Raw genomic sequence first — 23194 nt, forward strand, 5'->3', positions numbered from 1 at the left:
ATAGGGAATGACTGCGTGAGGGGTAACAGTGTCAGTGTTACATTTGTCTGCGGTGTAGACACAATTTTTCTTTTTTTTTTGTTTTTGGCCGCTGTCTGGTTATGCTCCCAAGTCCTGACTGCGCCTGAGAGATGGGATGCCAGCCCTGCACAAGAGCAGTGTAAATGGCAGGCCTGCCCTCTGGGGTGTAGAGCAGAGGTCTGGAAGAGAAACTGGCCCTGCCTCCAGCTTATCGTGGGAAGTAGGCCGAACTAGCTGACCTCGCTGAGTCTGTTTCCCCATCTATAAAACTGGATGTTAATACTGTCCTCAGTAATATGTTATGAGGGTGAGATGCTATAATACATGTAAAACTCTTAGCATCGTATCTGTCACATATAGGCATACCTCACTTTATTGTGCTTCCCAGATTTTTTTTTTTTTTTTTTTTTTTTTTTAACAAATTGGAGGTTTGTGGCAACCCTGCATTGAGCAAGTCTATCAGCGCCACTATTCCAACAACATTTGCTCACTTCGTGTCTCTGTGTCACATTTTGGTAATTCTCACAATATTTCAAACCCTCCACCAGCAGAAAGATTACGACTGAAAAGCTGAAAGCTCAGATGATGGTTAGCATTGTTTAGCACTAAAGTATTTTTTAATTAAGGTATATACATTGGTTTTTTTAGACATGCTGTTGCACACTTAACAGACTGCAGTATAGTGTAAATGTAATGTTTGTATGCACTGGAAAACCAAAAAATTCATGTGACTCACTTTATTGCCATGGTCTGGTCCTGAACCCCTAGCACCTCCAGGTATACCTATAGTAGGGTAACAGGGTAACAGTTTAATACATGGTAACTAGCACCTTTATTTTTGTCAGATTTTTATATCATAGCTAAAGATTTTTTTCAATAAGCACGTGAAAGGATGCTCAACATCATTAATCATTAGGAAAATGAAAATTAAAACCATAATGAGGTATGACTTCAACCCCATTCAAGTGCCTAAAATTGAAAAGACCGGTTATACTGAACTTTGGCGAGAACATGAAGCAACAGAAATGTAAAATGGTACTACCACTTTGGAGAACAGTTTGGCAGCTTCTTAAAAATTTAAATGTACCCCTGGCTTATGACCCAGCCATTCCACTCCTAGATAGGTACCCAAGAGAAATAAAAGCATATTTACATACAGAGTCCTGTACAGGAATGTTCACAGAAGCTTTACTGGTAAGAGCCAAAACCTGTAAATGACCCAAGTGTCCATCAGCGGGTGAATAGGTAAACAAATTGTGGTATATCCCATACAATGAAATATCACTCAGCAATAAAAATAAAATAAATTCTTGATAAGCCCAGCAACATGGATCAATCTCAAAATAATTATGCTGAGTGGAAAAAGCCAAACAAAAATATGTGCTGATGCCATTTATACAAAAGTCTACAAAATGCAAAGTAATATCTTGTGATAGTAAACAGATCGGTGGTTGCCTGGAGATGGGTGAGGGGAGGAGGTTAAGGGGAAGCTTTTGGAGGTGATGGATATGTTCACCGTCTTGATTGTAGTGACACTTCACAGTTTGTACCAAAAATACCAAAAATCAAGTTATACAATTTAAAAATGTATAGTATTGCACATCAGTTATAGCTCAAAAAGTTTTTTCGAAGTCGATGTCCACTACAAGGAAAGGCAAATAACATACCCATAAACCAGAGTGTGTTTATAAAATGACAGGTTAGCTTCAGATCCTACCACAGTGAATAGGGTTGGACTCCTACTTCTACCACTCGCTGTGTGACGTTGGACAAGTTACTTAACCTCTCTGAGCTGCAGTTTTTTCATACAAAAGTGGAGTCAATGAGCCTGTATCATGCCATTGCTGTGGTATTTAGAGGTCTTAGCCTAGAGTCTGACTCTATGCAGTGAATGCCCCAAATTGCTCTCTGTAATGATAGTATTATTTATTACTTTCAGGTTTGTAAAGTACTTAGCTACCTCAAACCAACAGCAAACCAACAGGTGAAAATTCCTATGGATCAAAATGAGTTGATGTTTTGTTCTCTCTTGGGACACAGAAATGAGTGCTTTAAATGTGCTCTAAAACAGTTTGTTCCCTTTGGTTGACTAAGCATGCTTTAATTTCACAGATACCAGTTCCTTTCAGCAAACATTCTTTGAGGGATCAGGAGGACTTCCCCAAAGAAGGGACTAATCATAGAATCTTAGAATTGGATGAGACAAGAACAGCCTCTAATCCAACACTGTTGTTTAATAGGGACGACCATTGAGGCTGGGGAAGGAAGGTGTCTTGTCCAAGGTTACAAAGTGGTGAGGTAAGGAGTGAACCTGGTCTCCTGGCCACCCAGTTAGCCAGCTTTCCTGTGCTTCGTGGGGCCCCTACCTCTAAGCCAGACTGCGTTTCACAGATGGAACAGGGGCAAGGTCAGCTGAGGCCATGTCCCAGTGATCAGATTTAATGAATTTTAAATGAATGAGGTTTTCTGCCCAAGTCAGATTCGAGGCGCTCAGGGGGCCACGGGCCAAGGTTTTGGCATTCTTTGTCCATGACCCAGGCAGGACTCTTTGTTTGAGTTCTGCCTCTCTACTCAGCCCCTCTGTCTCTGCCTCGTGTTTCAGAACCATTTATATAAGATTGCTTTGGGAAGGCCTGTTAAAAAAAAAAATCGAAAGCCAGTTGTGTTTTTATTGCTTGGGCCATAACATGTAGGGCTAAAAGAATTATGTCTGTTTCCAGTAGCGAACAGTTTGGAAAAGTAAATTCTTGGAGGCCCAATTCCAGAAGATTGACAAGGGAAGCTTTTGACAGAACACCAATACCCCTCCACGTGTGCTATCCTCGGCCTCTCTTACTTGTGAACATAGGCAGTGATATGGAACGTTCAGATGGTGCCTTTATAGGCTTTCTTTCTCCTGGTCCCTGGACTCAGCCTGTGGGGTTGGGAGGCAGGGTTGTTCAACTCCTGTGTGACTTTGAGGAAAGTGAGACCCACAGAAGTTCAATGGCTTCTACGATCACCAGCTCCTGTGCAGCAGGGTTTGAACCCAAGTCTCCCAGTGGGGAATGCCAACTCTACACTGTTCCAGGCCAGCTTTTCAGGAATTTCTCTTAAGGCTTTGAACTCAAAGGAGGTACCTTCCAGTGTGTGTTGGCAAGGCTGCAGTGGGGACAGCCAAGGGATTTTTTCTTCCCCTCCCAGGGCAAAGTCAAGGTGAATTTTGAAATTTGGAGATAAATTGTATGTATCTTTCTGCATCTTTTTTTTTTTTCAGTTTTCTGTATAGGGTACATGAATAAGATCTATATAGATCCACAAGGATTTGATCATTCTTTTTCCTAAAACATTTGCCATATATGCTTGATCTGTGTGTGTGTACATATATGTAGATATATGTTTTTCTCCACTTTAGCAGACATGCTTCTTTTTTCTTACATATTTTAGCATGCTTCTTTTAAAAATAAGGATATTCTTCTACATAACCATGATATGATATCTGTATAATACCTAAGAAAGGTAACAATAATTTATAATTGTCCTCTAATGTCTAGTCCATATTCAGATTGCCCCAATTGTCCAAAAAATGTGTTCATGGCTTTTTTTTTTTTCTCCTCAGCTAGTATCCAGATAAAATTTATGCATTATATTTGGCTGGTATGTTGAACCAACATTCTTAATAAGCAGTCTTCATGAGCTAGAATCATCTCCAAATTAGAGTGAAAAAGACCTCTCCAGCTGAGACAGCTGTTAGGGCCTGGCCTTGAAGTTCTCACGGGAATATCTGTGCCTTCCCTCTGATGTCCGTTGACCAATCAGTGGGAGGAGTTGGAGTCGGGATGGAGAGCCTCAGTGAGGCAGGGAAAGGCAGAGTGATCTCTCTGCCTGCCAGAAAGGCTGTGGATTCCAAGGCAGCTGGAACCAGAGTGACCCGAATCCATGGCCAGTTGCTCAGGAGGCAGGAAGTTTTCACAAGACTTTGTAAACAGCCTGGAGTGTGAACCCGTCGCCGCTGGCCTCGGGGATGGGGGACAGTTGCCAGGAGGTTTGGGAATCCTGTGAGGAATAGGAGCAGATTTGGAATATAAGGGGCGTGGAATATGTGTTTTTACTCTGACTTCTTTTTCTGCTTCTCATTTTATCCCTTTTGAGAATGAACATGTCCTGTGGACATCTAGAGATTGCTACTTGCTGTAGATGGATCAGATGCCTTTTAATTATGACAACATCATTAAGACATAGTATAACTGATACCTCCATAAGGTGCCCGCTGATACAGTGTGTGGCTGTGGTACAGTGAAGATGCTCTTGGAATAGACCACGGTGGTCCAGAGTGATACGGGCTGTGACTAGGCAGAACACCGTGGGAGTGCACAGAAGAGAAATGAATGAGTGGAGGCGTGCATGCGTGAGAGCATAATAAATAGGTATGTTTTCCAAGAGGCTAGTACTAGGAAGTTATTGGGAGATGGGATGAGTACTTATTTATTTGAGAAATACTTATAAAATGCTTCTGCAGAGGCACTTTAGAAGTGCTTTATAAATAAATTAATTTTCTTACAACCCTTATGAGGTAAGGACTGTTGTTTTGCCTACCTTATGTCTGAGGAAACTGAAGCATGGAAAGGTTGGGTGACTTGTCCCAGGTCATGTAGATAGTAAGCAGTGGAGCCAGGACTTGGCCCCAGATAATCCAGCTCCAGAGTCCAACTTCAGTCACTGCACTGTGTGTTTGAGTGGGGTTGGCTGTTCCACGATCAGGAAGTCACTCTGATAGCTGAAAGGTGCGTAGCAGGGGTGGCATTAAGGCTGTCCTGGGTGACCAGACAGCAGAGGACCTGTCACCCTGCTTGGCCATCTTGAAGGAGCCAGACTCTCTGCCAGTCCTGGGACCTGGTGCCTCACCCTCTGTTGGATACCCTCACGGGGCAGGATTTCAGCGAGTGTGGCTATTTCTTGAGGATGGCCCTGGACTTCACTGGTCAGCTAAGCGGTTAATAGGGTTGGGAAGGCTGTGTTCTCTTGGGGTGCTCAGGAAGGCTCCGGAGCGGTCGTGGTGGCTGTGCCTGTTCCCTTTCCTAACCCCTTCTGGTCACAGAGCCTCATCCCCTGGCAGGAAGGCTGGGCCGGTGGAGCTGTGCTGTGATGTGATGGATCCAAACAGAGGTCTGCTCCTCTGGGCTCCGCTGCAAAGGTGGGGTCCCCAGGCACTGGCTCCCATGGTCATGGAATTCCCTCTTGAGGATGAACATTTGTTGGTGTTTAATAATGCTGTTCAGTGTTTTGAATGGCTACAAATGCTTGTCCTTATGTGTTGACAGAGCTGACATAGAACCGTCAGGGGGTAGCATTCCCGAGTTGGAAGGAAGCTAAAACATCTTCCAATCAACTCCTCTTGAGGCTTTGTTCACTTCAATTGGGCAGATCTTTCCTGAGCTTATAACAGTGCCTGGAGATGAGTGGAGGAAACCTCAGGGAGCTTGCAATGTAGTGGATGCTCTTCTTTCGTTCCTTTTGTGAAAAGGAAAGCTGAGAGGGAGCGGGGCTGTGACAGAAGAACACTGGGAGAGCAGCAGCGAAGAATAAGGGAGCAGAGAGAGGAAGGACTGTGTCTTCTAAGGACAACTTAGGCTCTGGGTCAGACACACCTCCATTTGATTCTTGGTGCTACTACTTATTCACTCTGTGATGGAGAGCAAATTGCTTAACTTCTCTGAGTCTTAGTTTCCTTGAATGTTAAATGGGCTCATAACACCTATCGCAGTGGGTTTGTCCAGGACACTGCCAAGGGCATTGCATCAATTTTCATTAAACAAAAGCAAGAGGAGGACCATGTAGCACAGGGGTATCTATTGCTGCAGACCTCCACAGGTCCTTAGGGCGTTACTCAGTCATAGCCATGTAGTCTCCGGAGTTTGCTAGGAGCTTGGTGAAGGCAGTGTGGTCTAGAGAGGACTAGGCAGGCTTGCATTGCCCTAGCACTGAGGCTTTGAGCACTCACCCACCCTCTCTGAGCCTCACTCTCCCTATCTGTGGAATGGCCAACTAGCTTACATGGAAGGGTCTGGATCTGCCTAGAAGGGCTTACTAAATGGAGGCAGGAAGTTAAAGACAATTCAGAATATGGTGCTGGCTATGTAACTCAATGACCCCATCTACAAGTGTCTCTGTGTGTGTGTGTGTGTGTGTGTGTGTGTGTGTGTGTGTGTGTGTATTTATACAGGAAAAGGGATGATTAGCAAGGGGGTAGGGGTTGGAGGCAGCTCAGACATGGAGAGACATGCTCAAAGAATCCCCTCTCTCTATAGAGTGTAGGACTTATTATGGAGGTTGAGAGAGAAGATAAGAGGAAGAAACGGGGTGAAGGGAACTCACATTTATTAAATGCCTGCCAAGTACCAGGCACTTTACTACATCTCTAAGCTCCTAGCCTTTGCTGTAAATCCATTAGATAAGCAATACTATTCCTAGTTCTTGAGATGGTCTCAAGGAAGATCAGAGAAGGCAAATAATTTGCCCAGAGTCACACAGCTCTCTGAATTTCAAAACCCTTCCATGAAACCTCTCTGCTTATTCATAGATATGTCTTAGGACAGGGCTATATTTGGGGAAAGAAAGGGAGTTGATGTTAAGAGGTGAGAGTATAATTCCTGTTTATATAAACAGTTCTAGGAGGAAGCCATTTCCAAGTGGCAAATAACTATTCTTTTAGTCAATTAATGTTTGCTGAGCACTGGCCAGGCATAGTTCCAGGTGGTGGAGATGGAGCAGACCCAGGCCCTGCCCTTGTGAAGAAGTAAGAAGAGAAAGCAAATCAGTTCAGAGAGTGGTCAGGAAGGAAACAGGACCGGACGGTGTGATAGAGAGAGACTGGGGGTTGGGGAGGAGGAGCTGAGATAATGTCTTAGTTCTTAGTGCTTGGGCTCTCCCCAAATCAGACCCAGAGGAAAGGGGTTTATTTGTGCCATGATTCCAGGAGGCATGGTGAGGGAGCAGGGAAGGGAGGAAAGCTCAGCGCAGGTGCATCACTGATTGGGTCACCACTGTGGGCAGGGGGCTCAGTCCTTCGAGGGCCCTCTGAGAGACACTGATGCACTGGCCGGACAGTTGTTCCATGGGGGGCGAAGAAGCAGGGGTGTCCATCTACCAAGGTACGCTTCTCATTGGTTGTGGATTGCTTCCAGGGATGTTAACCTCCAGGTGTTTCCACCCAGCCCTGTGCGTGGGTTTCCACTGCCAGAGAGTCCCCAGCAGAGAAACGAGGTGGGAAGCCTGTGTGGTCTGGAGACTGTCCATGGACACAGCAGGGGGGCCCAGGGGATCCACAGTGTCTGCTGTAGATGGGCTGGTCAGAGAGACCAGTGTGGGAGCTGAGGCATGAATATGAGGTGCTGGCTAGCAGGGAGCCAGGGGCAGTGAAAGCCACATGGCTCCTGGGAAACCATCCTTCCACTCTCCTTTGTGGGAGCCTGGAGTTGCAGGGGTGAAAGCTCATTAGCCTTGGCCCCACAGGTACCAATCGTAGGCCAGGCAGGTCTCTGCCGTCTCCATCCCTCTTTGGTCCCTCTTGGCTGGGTCACACAATATGCCTCACTCTTATTTAGCCAAAGAACTTAGAAATGGCCTTACAAAGACATCCCTTGTCAGATGATTTAAGTACCACTCCATTGCACCAGGATCTACCTTTAAATGTTTCAAATACTCGCCAACAGCTTGAAAAGGTGCCCCAGCATACCCTCCACTCCATTCTACCACTGGGCTATATTTAGCCCCAAGGCCAATTTCCAGCCTTAGTATATTCCACTCTTTCTGGATGAGAAGCTCACAACCAGGTTTGTCTCTGTGACTTACTATAAAACCAGCAACAAACAACACACACACACACACACGTACACGTACACACAATATTCCCCACAGACAACACTTTACAAGTCAGGCAGAAGAAGATAAAAGGACTACTTAACACTTCCCATTTATTCCATTTGACAGCAAGGTGCTTTATAAAGCCCAAGCAGTTATATTGTTATTTTATAATTATTAAATCTGCATTGAGCCCCAGGAAAAGCCCAGATGCCTTCAGGTCCCTCTGGTTTTGCCTACAAGCCATCCATGAATTCTTCTGTGCGATGCTACCACTACCTCTTGTGGCTGCTGGGCAAGAGTGGCCCTTCTTAACCCGCTGGCATTTGGCTTTGATGGGTTTCCCACCACATATATCTTCCTTTTTGTATCGGCCAACATCCTCTAACATCATTATGCATAGAAGAGACAAATGTGATTATGTGGGATGAAATATTACTATCCCCTGAAGTGCAGTTCTGTTCCTTTCTCTTTTCATGCCAGGTATTTGGCAGATTATATGCCTAACTTCATTTAATATAATCCTCACAATGACCTTATCCAATAGTGATCTTCTCTTTTAGAGGTGAAGAACTTAGCCTCTGTGACTTGCCCAAGGTTACACCTAAAGCAAGTGGAAAAGTCAAGATTCGGACCCAAGTCTAATTATAAAGCCCATGATCCCCACACCAGGTGATTCTCCAAGTGTGGTCTCCAGAGCAACAGCATCAACATCACCTGAAATGCACATCCTCAGCTTCCCCTGAGACCTACCGAATGGGAGACTGTGGGGTGGGGTCCAGCGCTCTGTTTTTTTTGTTGTTGTTGTTTTTGGTTTTTTTTGCGGGCCTCTCACTGTTACGGCCTCTCCCGTTGCGGAGCACAGGCTCTGGACGCGCAGGCTCAGCAGCCATGGCTCACGGGCCCAGCCGCTCCGCAGCATGTGGGATCCTCCCGGACCGGGGCACGAACCCGTGTCCCCTGCATCAACAGGCGGACTCTCAACCACTGCGCCACCAGGGAAGCCCCCTAGCACTCTGTTTTAACAAGCCCGCCAGGTGGTTCTGGTGCACTCTAAAGTTTGGAAAAACACTGTCATTGACCACTTTTTAACTGCTAATGGATGCTTAAACTAGAGGTTAAACTTTGAAGGAGCTTTGAAATTCCCCCTCCTCTTTGGGTATCATTAAAGTGAAGAAAATCCTAACATTTATTTTTCCTTTAGTAAGCTTGCCTTTCAAACTTGGAAAGATTTAAACTTTCAGCCAGCTATCTGGATTTGTATCTAGATCTCACCATTTATTAACTATGTGATTTGGGGAAACTTATTTAACCTCTATAATCCTTGGCTTCCAAGTCTGTACATTACAGATAATAATAATCCTTTACAGGATTCTTATGAGGATTAAATGTCAGTGTCTGCAGAACTGTTGAGCCTAATGCCAAGTGTATCATAAGGGTCCAATAAATATTAGCTAATTGTTTATAATTGTATGGTTGGCTTGCTTGTGTTAACTATTATTAGTAATAATATCTAAACTGTGTAATGCTTTTAAAATTGTATCCTCCATTTAGAAGTTCAGCATAGGTTTTTTTTTAAACACTATAAATTTATTTTTATTTTTTTAACATCTTTATTGGAGTATAATTGCTCTACAATGGTGTGTTAGTTTCTCCTTTACAACAAAGTGAATCAGTTATACATATACATATGTTCCCATATCTCTTCCCTCTTGCGTCTCCCTCCCTCCCACCCTCCCTATCCTACCCCTCTAGGGGTCACAAAGCCCCGAGAGAGCTGATATCCCCACGCTATGCAGCTGCTTCCCACTAGGTATCTATTTTACATTTGGTAATGTATGTATGTCCATGCCACTCTCTCACTTTGTTCCAGCTTACCCTTCTCCCTCCCCGTGTCCTCAAGTCCATTCTCTATGTCTTCAGCATAGGTTTTATAAATCAGTTTTCTGTAGCTAACTTGAGTGATATTTTTAAAGCCTGCCATTCTTAGGTTTGAATCTTAGCAATTAGTATGGTTATTAGAGTAACTGTCTAAAAGCATGAGTGCTCCCATTAAAAATCATTTATGGAAATCTGACACATAGTAGGTGCTCATCCATGTTTGTAGAGTAATGAATGAATGATCAATCCACAGATGCTACTCTAAATCTGAACATTGCCCACACACAGTTAGTTTGGGGGACAGAGGCTGGAAGTTGTCTCCTGTTCTCTATTATAAGCGCAGCACACAGGGTAGAATCTGGCTTGGAAGTAAATGGTCAGTAATTCCTGTTGATTGAATTTTTTTAAAGAAATACTTGTATCTTTAATCTCTTCTATCATAACATGCTTTGTGATCTTATAAGCAAAGATCAAAGGAAAATATATTTTTCTCCCTATATACTCTCCTGCCTAACATTTTTTTTTTTTTAATGAAATTTTCAGAGTGATCAAATAAGACTTAGGAGCCAGGAGACCTGGATTCTTGGTTCTGCTTTCCTGCCAGCTTGGCTTGGATGTGACAAAGGCTTATCCCCGAACTCTCAGCATCTTTTGTCCTGTGTAAGTGGAGAAAGTTGGACTAGATCAGTGTTTTCCACTGGAGGACCAGTACCAAATGGTTGTAGGGGTGTTACCGAAGTAGAGTGTTAAATAACATTGAATCACATGTTGAGAGAGTCCTATTTCAATTCCTGTTCAATCTTTGTGATTGAGTTGAGGAGAGAGCCTGATTGTGGCGCTGGTAGGTATTAAATACCTTGGATGACGCTTGCTAATCTCCCATTTTAACAAAGGTCCGGGTCTGGATAAGGACGCAACGGTCTTTACTTGGTTTTGTACTCATTGTGTTTATTTTTAAGTTTTCTCTTTGATACATGAAGAAATGTTTTTTTTTTTTTTTTTAGCTTAGCATAACGAGATACATTTTCCTTTTTTTTTTTTGAATAAATGAATTCAAGAAACAAAAAGTAAGTTGAGTAAAAAAAAAAAATAGGTTAATAATAGTGCAGGTAGCCTGCACGTGTAGAAATCACAAAAATGGAGCAAGAAGGTTGGAACCTAGTTGATGGCCAACAGGCCTTGGGCTCTACCTGTCAGGAGTCGGTGCAGTGAGGAGGGGAAGCTTCCTTTGTGTCAAGACTGTATGTCCGTGCAGTGCAGTCAGGCCAGGTAGGAGTCCGGGGAGCGTCGGTCCTGGCACAGTGTGGGGACCAGAGCCACTAGAGTGAGCCCACCCCACTCAGGAGATTAGGGTCCTAGCGCTGGGGTGGAGCCAGGGATTTGTATTTGGAGAAACCTCCAGAGATGATGCTCTTGCCAGGCAGGGTTCCAGATGAGGAAATGGGGTTCAGTGCACGTCAAGAACACAAAAATCCTTAGGGAAAAAACAGAAATGCAGAGGAAATGGATGGACAAAAATGTTCAAATATTTCTTATTTATAAATAATATAATATTATTTATATATTTTATTTATATATTATTTATATACACAAAGGACTGGAGAGCACCCACCTGGTCAACATTAAGATAAAAGTTAGTTATGGCATCCCTGGGACAGAATAGATATAACTATTCAAAATAAGATGTATGGGACTTGCGGAGATGTGGGCAAATGTTGAGTCCACTGTAAGGGGAAAAAACCCAGAATATGTAATTGCACCTATAGCTTTATTTATTTTTTTATTTATTTATTTTTTTGCGATACGCGGGCCTCTCACTGTTGTGGCCTCTCCCGCTGCGGAGCACAGGCTCCGGACGTGCAGGCCCAGCGGCCATGGCTCACGGGCCCAGCTGCTCCGCGGCATGCGGGATCCTCCCGGACCGGGGCATGAACCCGTGTCCCCTGCATCGGCAGGCGGACTCTCAACCACTGCGCCACCAGGAAAGCCCCAGCTTTATTTTAACTATATAAAATACAGAAATAATCATAAGGGAATGCATTAGAGTGTTAATAGTGGTTTTTTCTGGCTAATGTGATTATGTGTCTTTTCAAAATGCTTTTTTTATATTTTAAGACTTTTTTCACCGTTGGAAACATTGAATGTACTCTCTGTCCCTCCTCCAATCACAGGCTTCAGTCAGATGGACCTCCTCTTTTGCAGGGCTGTTTTGGGGCTAAAATGAGATCATGCATAAGAAGTGCAGAATGCAGTTTCTGGTACATGTGGACGTGTGGTACTTGACATGTCTTTGTTACCTTTCCTCGTAGGTCATGGACTCAAATGTCTTTATGGGCCAGGCTGGTTAGTTCGTGGCTGGCCAGGATAGCAGAAGACAGGTGGTGGGGAGGGGAGTAAGTAGGGGGAGGCTTTGTCTTGGGCAGTGGCAATTACAGGACGTGAAACAGCATTGTAATTGAGTTGTTTTTTTATATGTAATCCAGCCTGTAACATCATGGTGAGAACTCAAACTGAATTAGTGAGTTGTTCCCCTTTTGACCCCTTTCTTTAGAATAAGCCTCAGTTTCTTCATCTGCAAAATGGAGATATCAGTGCTTTCTCTGACCGCCTCACAGAGTAGCTGTGAAAAACAAGTGAGATTTTAAAAAATGTACATGAAAGCGTTTTGTAAACTGTAAAGTGCTATGTAAGTGTAACTGATTATCATTTCATTTAAAAGGTATTGTTTTGTTGGTACTCATCAAGAATAGATCCAGTTCTCCCCTGTAGTCAGGTGGGGATCGCTTTTTGTGTCCTGAATGTACATGGGGGAATTGTGGGTTAGTAGGTCTTTTGCTTTATCCAAGTGTTCTCTGAGCTGGAAAAGATGGAGAATTCCTTCACTAAAGGGCCATATCTTTTGAGTCTATTGACAGTATGTCATGTGGAGCTCAAAATTGCCTTCGTGAATGCAGGTAGATTGCATCTATTAGTTCCTTCTTGTCATCATGACCTGTCAGAAGGGAAAATTAAATGTGCCTATAAATATTTCAATATTTATGCTGTGTGCAAGGTCTAACATTCATCTGGAGCAGTGAATGCAAAGAGGAGTAAAATTCACATCTTTTCCTTTGGGCTAGGAGATTGCCCAGTTCAGCAAGAGTCCTCTGAGCACCTACTGTGTGTTAGTGAGTGCACGATGTACTAGGCGCTATGGAAGAAAGACACCAGATTCTACTACCGACAACTTCATGTTTGCATATTCTTTCAGAAGCCGTGGAGAATCTGAGGTCATTCCCGTGGGGATGATGAAATCTGCCCAGAGGTCAGGAAGAGGGAAGTAGGTGAAGTGGATGGCAGACTAGGAGAGAGACGTTTGCCAAAGCAGGGAAGAGAAAAGAGGGGGAGAGGCGTCTATCAGACACCAAAAGCCCACTCCTACCTGTTAAGATGTGGGAGTGTGCTTGCAGGGGGGGACCAAGAGATAGGAATTAGTAGCTCAGAGTCGTCAAGACCCTGAAAGGCATTGAACCTTTGCATGGGGAAACAAACTGAAGAAGATGACTCTTAGCCAGTGTATTTTTTCTAGCAATGAAAAAAAAAATGGATGTACAAGCATACTGTTCTACCTGTGAAGGGGAGGGCTCAATGCAAGGGATGGATGGTAAATGAAAATAAATTGCAAAGTCTGTGTTGTTAATTGAAGCGCACATTGCTAATTGAAGAGTCATTGCTACTCGATGTTTTGAATATGCTGTGCTTGTTGTTTTTCTTTCTATCAATGTAAAAATGTGATGATTTCATAAGTTCACTCGTGACTTCATTCCCCTAACCCTGTTTTTTCCCCAGTAAGGTCCTAAATTCCTCAAGCCTGACTTTTCCTCCCCAGGGGTTCTCAGAAACCCAACCCCCATGGTTGGCGAGGGACCGCTGTGTGTGAAGTGGTAACTGCCCTCAAGGAGCTTACAATCTAGCTGGGGGTAAACGACTTGCACATGAACGCATCTAGACTGTGAGCTTCTAGAGGGCAGGGACCTTACCCTAAGTCATCTCTCTTCTCACCCTGCACACCCTCCCTGAGGGGTCTCATCCATCCCATGGCGTCGACCACCGCCTGTGTGCCGAGGACCCTCTCGGCCTGGACGTTCTCCTGCGTGCCACGCCCTGCTCTCCAACCATCCACAGTTGTGGGATGTGGGATGCTCTGCTGACTCGACCTGCTTGCCGCAACCCAGCTGGTCCCGTCTCCTCTGGGCCAACCCTGGCTGCCCCGGGGGCTCTGTCCCCCAAATCAAAGATCCAGAGGTCACTCTTATGGACTGAACTTGAAGGAAAAACGCTTATGTCTCGATGTTAAGTGAAAAGGGGAGCCTATCAAATTGTTTAGACATCATGAGCTCATTTATGTTAAATATATAGGTTGAAAGATGGAGAAATGCTCCCGAATGTGTCAGTGGTTGCTTTCTCTGGTGAGAAATGGTTGATTTTTTTTGTCTGGCACTGTTGTGCTTTCTAAATCTCTTGTAGTAAGTATATATTACCTTTATAACCAGCAAAAATGTCTAGTAAGAAATGGTTAAAAGGTCTCAATTTGAATGTCCCCTTCTTGGGGAAATACCCCTATTCCTCTGTGTCCCACCTGGAGTCTGAGGCTGTCCTCAGCAGCCTGAGCACCTGTACTTATACTGTTGTTGGACTTGCCCCACTGTGTTCTCTTTCTAAGTCTGTGCCCTCCGCCCCTCCCTACCCCCACCCCAAGACTGTGAGCTCCTTGAGGGCAGAAACCAGGGCTTATTCGTCTTGTATTCCCAGTGCCTAGCACAAGGCTGACACAAGTAACCACTCAATACATGTTTGTTTTTTGCAAGGAAGGAAGAGAGGGAGGAAAGGAGGTTGGAGAACAAAGAGGAAAGGACATTGGGATTCTCTCTCTTTTAAATCTCCATAGATCCCATTTAGTCTTTCCCTTCTCCAGGACCATTTGTTTACTAAATGTTAATCTGCGGAAACACTGCATTTTAAAATCAGTGCTTCAATTTTTCTCATTTTTATTAATCAAAGACCATATACATGCCAATCAGAGGTCCTCTGGGGCTGAATCTGACACCTGTTAGCTGCTGTCCCAAGTCTGACTTGGACAGAGCGCCCCCTGCCTGACACCCCGGGCATGACATCCAGGCCCATCCTGAGTCCTGGAGTTGAATGTATGTTCTGGAGCATCCCCTTAAGTGGAACAATGCCAAGCTGTAGTGTCTATGGAGGGAATGGGGGCAAGGGAACAGATATACCAGGACAAATAACAATAGCTAACTTCTATTGTGTGTTTACACTGTGCCAGGCACTGTGCTAAGCATCAACATGCATGATCCCCCTCAGCCCTCAAAATAGCCCTACAGGGTAGGTACTGTGATTATCCCCATTTTGTAGATGAGGAAACTGAGGCTTAATGACAAACTGCTTGGGGAAACTGGAATTTGAACTGTGGTCTACTGATTACAGAGCTTGAGTCCTGCACCACTTTCCTCTTCTGAAGTTACAGGGAAAGTGCTGGGCAGAGAGGATGAAAAGGATGTTTGGTGAACCAGAGCAGTAGTGTCTGCACCTTGTTTGGTTAGGTTCCACAATAGTAGTGCTCAGCCTGGAACACATAGAGCCCTTCATGAGGTCTGAGACACCCCTGAAGTTGTAGGCAATTGGTTCCATGTATGTGCAGCTTTCTGGGAGGTTCTTCAAAGAAGTCTGCATGTTTAAAACAAAAGTGGTTAAGGAAGCAAACCATGGACTGGAGAAGAGTTGTAGTGACTAGAGTCTGGCTCCGTGCTGAGAAGGATTTCACCGTTAAGTACCACCCAGGGGAGAGGTATGTGGTCTTGTTACTAAAGCATCTCTAAGAATTTGGAGTAGTAAAGGTAAGGGTATGTATGTCCTTGGGTACTTAGAACCCACGGATTAACAAATCAATCAACAAATATTTATTCAAGTAGCAATCTGATAGCTCTTTAGTGTGTCAGGGTTGTTTAAAGAAGGATTTCTGCCTTGGGTGGACGTTTGGGCTAATGAGAGAATGATAATTACCATTTATTGAGTGCCGGCTGCGTGCCAGGCTACTCTGCTGGGCACTCTATATAAACTAGTCCACGTAATCCTTACATCAACCCCAGCAAGGAAGGTTTTATAACCCACTCTCTGCAGAGGAGGGAACTCAGAGAGTTTCGATGTCTTGCCTAAGATCATAGTAGCTTAATCTATGGAAGCAGAAAAGCCAAATTTGACTCCAGGCCTCTTTGCAAAAATCCCCATTTTCCCGTTTCCCCATTTTTCTTGATGTGCAGTGTTTGTGTTTCCATCAGAAGTAAGATCCATCAGATCATCAAATTAATAAACAAAAGTTAATCAAGCAAAGTCTTGGTGCCTGCTGGTTGGCCAGGCAGTTTTATAAGGGAGTCTTGCACTTGTATGTTGGACAAGATCACATCCAAGATCTGTTCTAGCTTTAAGTCCTCATCTCAGATTTCAAAGAATCGAAATCTTTAACTGTTCTGACAAAGCAGAAATATTACCCTCCCACCCCCAGTCCCTCTTCCTTAGCCAATGTGGCAGAGATCGTAATTTTTCTCTGCCTTCCTAACAGATTAATGCTTGTCCATAAGTCATTGCAAGCAAGAAGAAAGGAACTATGTAAATATGAGAAATGACTACTCATTTCAGCCTTTCCTCCTTCCCCAGGGAAGAAAATGGAACCGTTAGATTTCTGCTCGCTAAAGCAGTGGGAACTTGTGTACCCAGTAGATTGGTTTGACTTCAGAAAACTGCTAGCAAATCAGGGTAACAAATGGCTAGAGAAATGCTGGCAATCCTTTGGGTTGGTGAGATACGGGGCTGTCTCCCTGGGTCTGGCTGTGAAAAGTCATGCAGGGCAGTTGCAGTGATGTTCCACTGATGAATAAATGCTGTTCCCTCCCGATGAAGGACGGGGGCCAGGCTTGCTGCCCACTGGACACCTGGGAGGCTCCCCCCACCCCCACTGAATTAGCACACTTCTCTCTACACACTGTCCTGCTCAGATCGCTGTGCCTTGGCCATGCTGTTCCCTCTGCTTGGAATGCCTTTTCTGTGTCCCTTGTGCCAAATCTCCTTACTCTTCCAGACAAAGTTCCAGTATCCTTTCATCAGCAGCTCCTGCCCTGTCTCTCCTTGGTCCACTTTACCAGCCTCCTCTGTGGGCCTCCATGTCAGTTCTAGAACCTAACGCACTGTGGCCCTTATTTTATTCAGTGTCTGTCTTTGATCTTCCATCCCAGAGCCAGCTACTCGAATATGTGTGTTGAACATAGCTGAATAAATTCTGCTGTCAGCCCTGACCGTGTTCTCCTTAAGGTTTGGTCTCGCTGGGTCCATACTGCTGAGTGTGGTTACCTGCTGGGTAGGCATGAAAGTAAGTCCTCACGTTTGTTTAGCAGGTAATGGCTGACAAAGTGTGTTTACACCCGTCTCCCCACTCACGCCCCTGAACAGCTCTGTCGGTGAGGAGTAGTAAGGGCTATTAATATTCTCATGATATGGATGAAAAAACAAAATTACAAAGAGATTAAGTGTTCCAGGCAGGATCATGCAGTTTGCGAGTACGGCAGCGGCCTCAAGTTCCCGTCTCTCTCAGGGCTCTGAGAGGTGGGGCTGGATGAACATTGCTCACCTAAATTCTCAACCCAGATGAGACATCCCCACTCCCGCTTGTCTGCTGCTTCTGCAAATTCACAGCCAAATGGAACCTTTCCATACTGAATCCTATTTTGGACCCATGGGGTTGGGAGGGGAGGGCTGGGGGTGTCCTAGATTAAAGGACACATGTGGTGGATGCTGCAGAGCACAGGAGAGACAGAAAAGCACAGAACTTGCAGCAACCTGGGGCCACGTTTCAGATTTCATACCTCCTGTCTGCGCAGGACTCCGTATAATTTTTCCTGCACGAGTTGGGGTAAAAGTAAATAAACATGCATATGTAAGTTCATTAATTTAAGAAACAGTCTCTCTGAACTTTAATTTTTCTTCAGTAGGAATGAGAACAATAATAGCTTCTGTGCAAGGTTGTCACGCAGATTGAATGAGAAACCACATATAAAGAGGTCTTGCGTGCGCCGTAAAGTTGGCATTTTTAAATGCTGTTTTCTTTCTAACTCTCCACCATGCAGCCTCCCTTTGGCAGTATCTATGGATTGGTTTGCTGTTTGCTTGCAAGCCTCAGAAGAAGGGAGGAAAAAAAAGTCATATAACCTCCCCCCTCCCCAAGCATTGGACCACCCAGAAGCTAGCCCTCCCTAAAAATTCTGGGACAAGAGGAACATTCTCCACGGCAGTCCTGTGATCTCCAGACCTGAATGGCCTTGTCGCTTCTGCCTTGTGGCTCTCAGAGCAGTCTGGCTGTTTGCACTCCCCCACTTAATCTTACACTGTGCCTGCTTACGGGCATGTCCTTTCTTATGGACCATGACTGGCAGCTACCTCTGGCTTGGAAAAGGATTATCCAGATGCTAAATATTTGGGAATATAGCAGATTAACTCAGGAAACAGCATCTAGAGAAGAAGCATGATAGGAACGTGTGTGCTGTCACCCCGTAGCTGTGTAGCATATGGTAGAGAGGGCAGGCTTTGGGGTTCCTCAGATCTGGATTAGAACCCTGCCTCTGCCCCTTTACTGGCTTTCAGCTCGTTCAGGTCCCCTGTGCTTGGGTTTCTTCATTTGCGAAATGGAGATGTTAATAACATTAATTCCTATAACAGAGGGCTAATCTGATGATAAAGTAAAATCGTGTAAAAAATCAATGAGCGCTCTGCCTAGTACATAGTAGGTGACCATGAATGTTATGTCCCCAGCCCTGGCTAACCTGATGGCCTTTGCTTTCTTAGCTCCTGCTTTTCCCTGGATGCCAGCCCTTTGAATCCTTCCCTAACTCCTCAAAGCCAAAGTCGGTGGCTTCCTTCTCTGTGCCCTGTAGATCTGCCATCTGAATATAAAGTCCCTGCTGAAACTCCTGTGTCCTTGACTTGACCCTGAAGCCCCCTGATGCAGCGTTCAGGAAAAACTCATGTACAGAAGGAATGAGGGTCAGAGTCTCTCTGTCCATGACGATGGCCCAGTTCCCTGCTGCCATTGCCCCTGCTGACCCAGAGAGCAGCTTTCCCTTGGGTGTGTCTTTCTGGGCTTTGGTGACTCATAAAGTTATTCAAGCCACTCTCCCTTCTCTACCCCTGAGAGGTTAGATGACCCCATGGAATGTGAACCAGAGAGGAGAGGGTTTGGGAGACCCAGCAGCCGTCATGCCTGAAAGTCAGAGGGGTCTCTGTGCGTTTTAATGTGCTGGGAATCACACATAAGGAGGGGGGACAGATGTTTCACTTTGGCCACCATGGGCTATTGTGTCCCCAGCCATTCCCCTTCCTGCCTCCCAATCAGAGCTGCAGTTTGCAACCATTTCCTTGCCCCTGGGCAGAAGGGGCCACTGCGAGAGAGTGTGAACAGCTGGGCTACTTTGAGAGCCAGGAAGGCAGAAGTGAAGAGGCCGTTGAGGTCTGGGGATCACAAGACTTCTATTGCAGACAGTCCACTTGTCTTAACCTTGAGGTGGGGTGGGCTCCTGAGTGGCTCAATATTTTGGGGGGGCTTTACGTGACTTTCTCCCTCTTTTGGGGGAACTTGCAATAATGAAGCAATCAGCAACTAATCTACAGAGTTCCTTGAATAAGAACTAGATAGAAAGCATGATACAAAGAACTAAGAGAGGCAAGGAGCCTAGGACAGGGTTAAGACCCAAGCCAAGGAAAAGATGCCTAACTGGACCGTACAACTGGGGAGAGTACTGAGATTCATGTGTTATAGAGGTTAGGATGCTGAGGACTGGTTAGACTGGTCAAGAAAAGCTTGCAGAAGGACGAGGATGTCATCTGAGTCTTAAAAATGTAGTTGCCATGGGGAAGTAAAGGCGAAAGGAAAGGACATAAGCATGGGGAAGGTCTGAGAAAAGATACAACCAGGGAAATAAATGCCTGAGGATCTGGTGTTTATCACATACCTGCAGAGCATTCAACACTTCTTATACAGGTAGGGTAGGACTGATATTATGCCTCCATTTTACAGATGAGCAAACTGAGGCCCAGGAGCTCTACCTAGCTCTTCAGCTGCTGGCAAACAAGGAGAAACATGTCTTATTAATCTCTGTATCCTGAGTACAGAGCCCCAGAACAGGCCTCTGACAAATATTCAATGATATTAAAAGGCGTACAGCATACTCAAGGGTATGGATTCTAACTCAGGATTCCCCAAAGCCTGCGTTACCTGTTTGCCGGAGTGGGTATAAAGTGTTTGTAAAAGAGGATTGAGTGACAAGAGTCTAGAGAGGGATGGGGAGAATTAAAAATAAAACCTACAAGGATGGGACCTGAGGCTATATAGCCACTGGAAGTCATAGCAAATTCTTGAACTGCGGAGTGATCTGATGCCTGTGACCTTTTAGGACTTGTGTGACTTTGTCAACATGGAGCTGCTGACAGACACAGTGGGTGATGTTTTATCCTCTTGCTGCATTTCCCCCGAGCACTGCACATGCTACTTCCCCTGCGGTGCCTGGATGCCTGTTTCCCACTTGCAATGTCTTCTTCAAAGTATCCTCCCTCTAGACTGTCAACTCCATGCAGGTGGGAATGGGGTCTGTATGGTGTATCTCTGTACCCTCAATGCCTGGCCCCAGGATGTAGTGCATGCTTAACTATTATTGGATGTATCAATTTTAGAAAATGCCGGTCAGTACCAGTTAGGCTTGTTTCCAGAGAGACCTTCCTGACAAGTCTGACTGAGCACAGGGTGGGAAGGCAAGGGGCTGGCGTGAAGGAGTCGGCAACAGATGCAAGCAGCTGGGGAGGAACTGAGTGCTTCTTTCTCTGTGCTGCACACCTCGTTCTTCTGTTAGGGCACTTTCTACATGGTAGCACTGTTGGTATGTTAGGTTCTTAGAGCTGCCCTAACAGAGTACCACAAACTAAGTGGCTTAAAACAATAGAAATGTATTCTCTTACAGTTCTAGGGGCCAGAAGTCCAAAATCAAGGTGTTGGCAGGGTTGGTTCCTTCTTGGGGGCTCCAGGGGGGAGAATCTGTCCCACGCCTCTCTCCTGGCTTCTGGTGGTCACCAACAGTCCTTGGTGTTCCTTGGCTTGCAGCTGATATAACTCCAATCTCTGCCTCTGTCCTCACGTGGCCATCTTCCCTTTGTGCATCTCTGTGTCTTCACAGCATTCTCATCTCTCTGCGTGTCTGTCTCTTCTCCTCTTCTTATAAGGACACCACTCATACTGGAATAAGAGTTCCCTCTAATGCAGTGTGACTTCAACCTAAGTTACATCTTAATTACACCTGCAAAGACCCTGTTTCCAAATACTGGCACCAGGGATAAAGACTTCAACATCCTTTTTTTAGGGGACACGAATCCAACCCTCAATAGTCATTACATAGTAGTGGTAAAAAGAATAGTATGTTTATAAGGTGATTTATAGCTCATGAAACACTGATTATCACATTAAAGTCTCACAAAAATCTTTAAGAGTAGGTGGCCTCACTGGCCTGATTAGAGATGCAGAAACTGAGGTTCAAAAAGCAACCTGCTCAAAATCATGCAGCTAGGAAGTAACAGAGGAGAAGGACCTGAAGCTGGGACACTGACGGGAACCTGGCCATTTCCCGCTGTGCATCTGCCCTTTGGCAGCTGCTGGGATGCAGAGGCAGGTGGGGCTCATGGGATGCTCGGTGAGAGCCAGGCAGTCTGTAAATGCACTTGGGAGCTCACCCTTGCCCTGGAGAGAAACTTCAAGGATAGCAAACATGACCATGATTTAACATGCCAGAGAGTACAAGCCGAATTTGGGAAGAACTAGGGTTTAGAGAGTCTTTGGGCTATTCTGTGCTGATTTCACTCCAGGTTGTGAGGAGTCAAGGTTGCAACTCTCGTTTTCTCCGTTTCAAAGAACAAGCCTGAGGCCTCTGCCAGAGTTCAGGCCTCAGCAGCCTCCTCTCCTCTTGTCTGGTCCCCCTCCCTCCTTCAGTCTCACCCCCTCCCTTCAGGCCCACCCTCACCTCGTTCCTTCCCCCACCTGGTGACTGCCAGAGCTGGACATCTGCTCCTTGCTCCTCAACTCAGCTCCCCACTGCCCCAGGGCTTAGTCCAGACTCCCCTGGCTCCACCACCTTCTAGAACATTCCTTCCCCCTTCTGTCTGGCAGTTAGACTCAGCTCCTCTCTTGTTCCCATATATGTGTTGGAGTTCCCACCTCTGCTCCTTTGGGCAGGCTCTTCCCCAGCACAACTGCCACCCCCCACCCCCCCCAGCATCTCCTCAGCCTGCCTTTCTTTCCTTTCCGTCTCATCTGCTATTGTTGAGATGCAGGAGCTGAGCTGCCAGGAGGGCTGGTGTGGTCCTGTCATGCAGAGACCACAGATGGGAAACAGAAGCTGTGCTTTCACCCCTTCTTGCGATATAATGACACTCTGATAGCCACTGAGGACTGATGGGCAGCTCTGCTGTCCCATTTAGTTTCTAAAAGCATCCTGTGAAGAAGGTAGTATTTATTTGGTCAGATGAGGAAATGGAGGCCCAGGGATGCCTAGGTCTTCCCAAGGACCTGAGTTTAGATATCTCCTCCACCACCTGCCAGGCATGTCACTCTGGGTGAGTTTCTTCATCTCTAAGCCACGACCTCCCCTTCTCTAAAAGGAGGCCTGTCTATTCCACAGGCTGATTGGAGGAGCAAACCCAGTAATCTCTGTGCGGGTACTAAGCTGGCACATGGTAGGCACTTAGTTGGTCGTAGCTGGATTTCAGAGTGGAAGGAGCATGGAATCATGAGAGAAAATAATGGCTACAGGGAAAAGAGGTCAGGATGCTGGAGGGTGTGGAAGAGGTCAGGTGCTGTCTGGGCACTGGGTGGGGGATGGGAGGAGTAGAGGTGAAGGCAGGTCCCAGCTGAGTAACATGCAGTGGGGAACCATGGGGCCAACATGAATCTCTCCCTGAATTCTTAGTTGTCTCTTCACTCTTTAATGTGTATGCATCACTCTGTCCCTTCTGGACGTTTAAATGCTGGGAATTCCATATTTCATTGTGGGTGAGAAGAGAGAAAAGGGAGGAAGAAAAGGCAGGCTAGTGATTGAAGCAGCCCAAGCATCAAAGCCTGTTTGATTAGGAAGGAGCTTAAAGGTCTATGCCTCCTGCTTCACAAGTCTGTAAGGTGACACGCGGAGGGCTCTGGACTTTGCCCCGAGTTGAGTTGCTCAGCAAGTAGATAGAGATCAGTACTCAATGTTTCCCATCACCAGCTCAGTCCCCTCTGCCCCTGTATGCCACAGGATTGGGGCCAGGGGGATGGTGCCCAGATGTTCGGGAAAATGGAACCCTGTAGGCTGCTTGCTCCTTCTTACTTTCCTTACCCCAA

The 23194-nt window shown here is 45.6% G+C and overlaps 1 protein-coding gene across 7 annotated transcripts in view; it reads left to right on the forward strand.

Annotated features, from left to right (window-relative positions):
- Positions 1-23194, forward strand: part of TENM4 (teneurin transmembrane protein 4) — a 748739-nt gene that overhangs the window by 24430 nt on the left and 701115 nt on the right. The window lies entirely within an intron of this gene.

Source organism: Kogia breviceps, chromosome 7, assembly GCF_026419965.1.
Source record: "Kogia breviceps isolate mKogBre1 chromosome 7, mKogBre1 haplotype 1, whole genome shotgun sequence".
NCBI classification, from domain to species: Eukaryota; Metazoa; Chordata; class Mammalia; order Artiodactyla; family Physeteridae; genus Kogia; species Kogia breviceps.